The sequence below is a fragment of the Pinus tabuliformis genome, chromosome 3_2, assembly GCF_031772625.1.
Source record: "Pinus tabuliformis cultivar Carrire ecotype Pingquan chromosome 3_2, CPIR1, whole genome shotgun sequence".
In the NCBI taxonomy this organism is placed as follows: domain Eukaryota; kingdom Viridiplantae; phylum Streptophyta; class Pinopsida; order Pinales; family Pinaceae; genus Pinus; species Pinus tabuliformis.
The window spans coordinates 868,553,996-868,559,698 of record NC_142302.1 but is presented as its reverse complement, the minus strand read 5'-3'; positions in this window follow the sequence as shown (position 1 = coordinate 868,559,698).

Sequence of the window (5,703 nt, the reverse complement as noted above, 5' to 3'; positions counted from 1 at the left end):
TATGTTTGGCAAGTGCCCTGTGGAAAAAATCTTGGGGTGTTATCTTGCACGGCCATCTCCAACCCCACCAGACATGTAGTTGGACTCCTTCCTTTCCCAACTGATGGTAATGAAACATGTACAGTACATTGTACCAATAGTAGTAGTATCAGTAGCAATAGTTGTAGAAGTAGTACAAGTGCATCAAACGGTCCGTGTAAAGACAAGTTGTGGACCATGTACTTTGAAGGATTAAAGTCATAGGATGGCTCAAGAGCCAGGAGTGTCTAGATCAACCCATACAATAGGAAGCATATGGTTTCAATTTGCTTGGAGTTTGAGTGCACAAACAACGTTGCTGAGTATGAAGCACTCGTGTTGGGCTTGCAGAAATCCATCAACCTCAACGTGGTCACACTCAAAGTGGTAGGTGATTTAGAGATAGTGGTATGATAGGTACGTAACACCATTCACTATTTGTCACCACATCTCAAAAGTTGTCGGCAAGAGGTGTGGTGACTAATATCTAACTTCCAAGGATTTAACATCAGTATTGTACCAGATAGACGTAATGCAGCTGCCAATGCTCTGGTAAATGCAGCTTCAAGAATGTCACCGATTAGGGATATATTACTATTGAATTTTTTCACAAACCATCTATCTCGGATAACATAAATAAGTTACGCACGTTTAATTATGATCAACAAATACTATATTTCACAGCCAACGTTGATGTCTTCAAAGATTGTTGGTTTGTTGGGGCCTGACCTAGGCTTAGAAGTGTTTTAGATGAACAAATCCCACACTACCTACCCTTTCAGTAACAATCCGTGGAGCGTGGACTGAATTCTCACCCAAGGTAGTATGGGAGGGTTCTGGAACTATGTTTCTGCACCCTTGGGATATCTTGATGAGATTTGGAGGGGTCGCGAACTAATCTGTGGCCTCGCACCACTTGGCATGGCTATCAGGCTTCCGCGTAGATCCACACTGATGCACTCTTCTTATTATGAGTTTATTATAGATCTACGCTACTTTTTATAGTCTTTCAGCAAACATTTAACAATAATACCCAGTGCATATCATCATCATTCATAAAGGCAGGCTTAAACTCATATAGCAGATGCATAAACCAGAATAAAAACATATCCACAATAATTCAGAATCAACACAATGTTTCATAACCTACTTATCTTTATTAATATCTTCGTTCTAGTACAATCCACTTTTTTCCCTACACACATAGCTGTAGGAGTCTGCGCACATAGCTGCAGACTCTATTAGGCCTCCGCGCACACAACTGTGAAGCCTCTATCAAACCACTCACACCCACGACCCGGAGCAACTATTAATTTTAAAAAACCATAATACATCAGATCTCTCTTCCTCAAAATCTACTTCTACCCTTAGAGCCTCGCTCTATTTATACATTCTCATGGTCTGCGGACCATGGGCAGGCTGACTCACTTCCTATTTTTTGGGTGGACAACCCTTTGACTTGATCTATTACATTTCACGCTCCGCACACTTCACTGAACTTTTATAATATTATTTCCCTAAATTATGGGCTCTAAGCCCCAAAACCCTTACGCGGGGCCTCTGCCGCCCAATAGGCCCCCAACACAATCATCATGACTCGTCTCGAGTCACTCATCAGTACGGCGATACGTACTGCTAAGGCTTCATGGTCCACCATCCCTATGAGTGACACACTTCGTTTTGCTACTCCTTCTTTGTCTCTTGCAGCTCTTCTTCAAGCTTCTACTCCATTGCCTCTACTAATTCGCGCAACCGATGATGCTCATTCTACTCTACTCGGTTAACGTAGAGCACCCCCTCATATAATTTTAGCTCAAGCTGGGGTGCCGCATACGGGAACTCTTCATGCCACCATAGCAAGTTTCCAATTTCTGGTCTACTATATGCACTGTCTGCTGTAGCCTGTGTTGCAATTTTGCAAGACCATTGTTCTTGTCCACAAGATCTTAATCTTTAAGGTGCATTAGAGACAAACTATTAGCTGCAATTCCATCATTTGTCTCCATCTTCACAGTCTTTCCCTTATCCTTTATGGGTTGCCGGCCAGCCCATGGGTTTGGCAGTGGCATCTGGACCAGTTATGCTTCATGTCTAAGAATTTCCGGTACATCCCCTACCATCGGTGCTGAACTCTGCACAGCACCCGTGACCGTAAACACTACACTATCCAGAGAGTCCTGCATCTCTATTGGTCATATTTCAACCCCCGAGCTTACTCCTTTAGTGTCAATGATGAGCAATTCCGTAGCAGTGGAAAGGCACAATAGCTTACTTTGATCGAAACCACAGATCATTCGGTGGATGCCCTCTGGTGATTTATAAGCATTTTGAAATTCAAATTCAATAGTTCCCTCCTTTTCTGGTGTCGTCACATTAATCCCGTGGCAGATCGTTTTGGATCTGGCTCGTACCCCATCTCTTAATTGCCCGCTGCCTACTCCTTTTCACCATAACTCAGACATCTTGTCATGAACAGTGACAACAACAGTCACCTCTCAACTCGTCCACGCAGTAGCACAGGCCCTTTTGCGCAACCGCAACCCTTGTGACATACCGATTCTATGCACACCGTTGTTGTCGCGCAGCTCCCTCACAGACTGCTTTAACGTCCCACGCTCTCTTTCAACCGCCTGGAGTGGTGAGACTATCCTCCGTTCAATTAGTCAGGGCACTGTCCCACCCGTATAGAGCTTCAGGTGACTTCTATTTACTCGACCTGGGAAGGATTCTCCATTAAGCTTGCCAAGCTAGACCGCACCTCCATCTGTGACTTGTTGGACTACATAGGGTCCCAACCAATGCATTCGAAGCATTCCAGGGAATTTTTCGAACTTGATGTCATATAGTAATACTAGATCATTTGCTTTGAATGTGTGCATCTTGATATGGTGATCATGCGAAGCTTTTTCCCGCTACTTCTGTACCTGCTGATGGAATCCTACCCAAAACTGTTCCTCCTCAAGTTCTTCTAGTTGCGCAATCCTCTCCTCTAAAGCCCCATGGTGTGCCATGCCTATTGTCACTACTATTCGCAAACTTGGTACAATGTATTCCATTGGCCTGACAACTTCCTTGCTGTAGACTAACCGGAAATGCATCTAGCCCATCAAATTCTTTCACGTTGTTCAATATTCCCATAGCACAGTAGGTATGCGCAAATCCAAATCCTTCCATTATGTATTACATATTTTTGTTAACGCAGTCTCCAAAATTTTGTTAAAAGCTTCAACGATCCCATTGGCTTGTGGATGGTACAGCATCCTCTATTGATGATATATCTAGAACTCCTTAGTGAGCACACTGATAGTCTCATTCAGGAAGTGCGTTCTGCAGTTGCTCATTAGAATTTTTGGACATCCAAACCATGTTAACACATGCTCAAACAAAAATTTTGCAGCTATAGTGGCCGTGCAGTCCTTAACTTGTTGTGCTTCCACCCATCAGGTCAAGTATTCTATCGCGGTGATGATATAGTGCACACTCATCTTTCCTTGAGGTGTGATAGGTACCACAAAATCGATCGCCCATTTTTCAAATGCTTGCAGCATCATCTGTGGCTTGAGCGGCATTTCATCCCTCCGCGATGGTTTCCCAGTCTGTTGACATATGTCATAGGCCCGACAATATGTTTTTGAGTCTTGATGTAGGGTTGGCCACCACAGTCCAGCACGGAGAATCTTTTGTGTTGGGTGCATCCCGCATAATGTCCTTTTGCAACTCCCCCATGTGCTTCAGCAAGGACCTATCCTCTCTCAAATTCAGGTACATATCTGTGTAATATTTCATCATTGCCCGTTTTATAGAGGTGCCCTACAATAACAGTAAAGTCTGCTACGCGTATCACTAGTTCTTTCTTCCACTGAATAAAATACCCCTGTGGTGTGGTTCCTATGGTTAAGAAGTGGATTATATCCTCAAAGTGGCCATTTGTGACGCGCACTACAAAGAGATGTGCATCAGGTAGTCCCTCCTCTAAGTTTGTGGGTTATTCACCATTCTCAATTCAGGACAAGTGATCTGGGCCTGCATTTAGATGTCCTAGCTTTGTGATGAATTCAAAATCATATTCCTAAAACAATAACAACCATCTACAAATGCGCTCCCCCAACACAGTCTTATTCACTAAGTATTTTAACATAGAATGATCAATGTACATCTTAAAGTGTCCCCCAAGTAGATAGTGACAGTATTTCTGGAGTGCGTATACCATCTCCAACCCCTCACGCTCAGTAGTGGAGTAGTTCTTCTCATCTTTGGACAATCGTTGACTTACAAATGTGATCAGGTGATCAACTCCTTCTACTCCTTCCTGTGTGAGTACCGTGCCCAACGCGATACATGATGCATCAACATGCACGTGAAATTTGATTTCCCATTTTAGAAAGACCAAAATGGGAGCTGATGTCATCTTTTCATTGAGCATTTCCGAAATTTTGTTACATTCCTCATTCCAACAATAAGTAGCATCCTTTTTCAACAATTTTTCCATCAGTGCCATGATCTGTGCGTAGCTCTTTATGAACTTTCAATAGTAACCAGTGTGTCCTAGCATGGCATGCAGTTGTTTGACACTTCGCGGTGCTTGCAGATTGAGTATGACAACAATCCTCGCTAGGTCTACCATCAGGCATTACCTATATACCACATGGCCGAGCAAGTTCCCAAAGGGGACGAGGAAAGTACACTTCTTTAGATTTAGCGCAATATGGTACCGTTGGCAAGTATCCAACATTAACCATAAACACGCGATATGTCCCTGGACTAGCCCAAATATAGTCCAATCATCAAAATATACTTCCAAGAACTTATGTATAAATTCCTTGAATGCAGCTACCACGATACACGAGAATATCGTCAGCATGTTCTTTAGTCCAAAGGGCATCACCGTGTACTGAAAACAACCCCATTCGGTGGCGAACGTTGTTTTACTCCTATCCTCTGGTGCAATCTTGATCTGGTGGTACCCTGAGTAACCATCTGTGAAGGAGTAGGCTTCCTATCCAACCATATTTTCCAGTACCTCATCTGTAAATGGCGTCGAGAATGGATCGTTAACACATCCATCATTGAACTTCCTGAGATCGATGTAGATGTGAATTTCACCCTTCTATTTTTTCTCCTGTACAACCATAGGACTTACCCAGTTGGATTCCTCCACTGGTTCAATTATTCCTGCTGCAAGCATTTATTCCAACTCTTCATGGACCTTCGATTTGTATTTTGGATTCAATCGATAAGGCCGTTGCTTGACTGGCTTCGCGTCCGGATTCAGGGTTATCTTCATCATTACTATGTCACCGAGGATCCCTTTTAACTTCGTGATTTTGGTCGGGATAAATCTTGATATTGTCAAAGTAACTCAACGACCTTCTCCACGATGGCATCATCGCAATAGTCCCCAAGTGTTGCATACTTTGGCTCCTCCTCCGTACCAATGTTCACTTGTTTCGTTTTCAGCGGCGCAATGATGTCAGAGTCTTCGATCGCTGGTCCGCGAGCCTCGTGACTCACCTCTATTTCTGGAATATTGATGTTTCTAGGATCATCCTCATCATTTTCTACCTGTATGTTGTAACATTCCATGGCCTGGCTTAACTGTCGCGACCACTCCAGCTGCACTATTTCTTCTGGTTCTAGCGGTATTTTTAAAATAATGGCCTTCAAAAATTGCAACTCGTCGTCAAC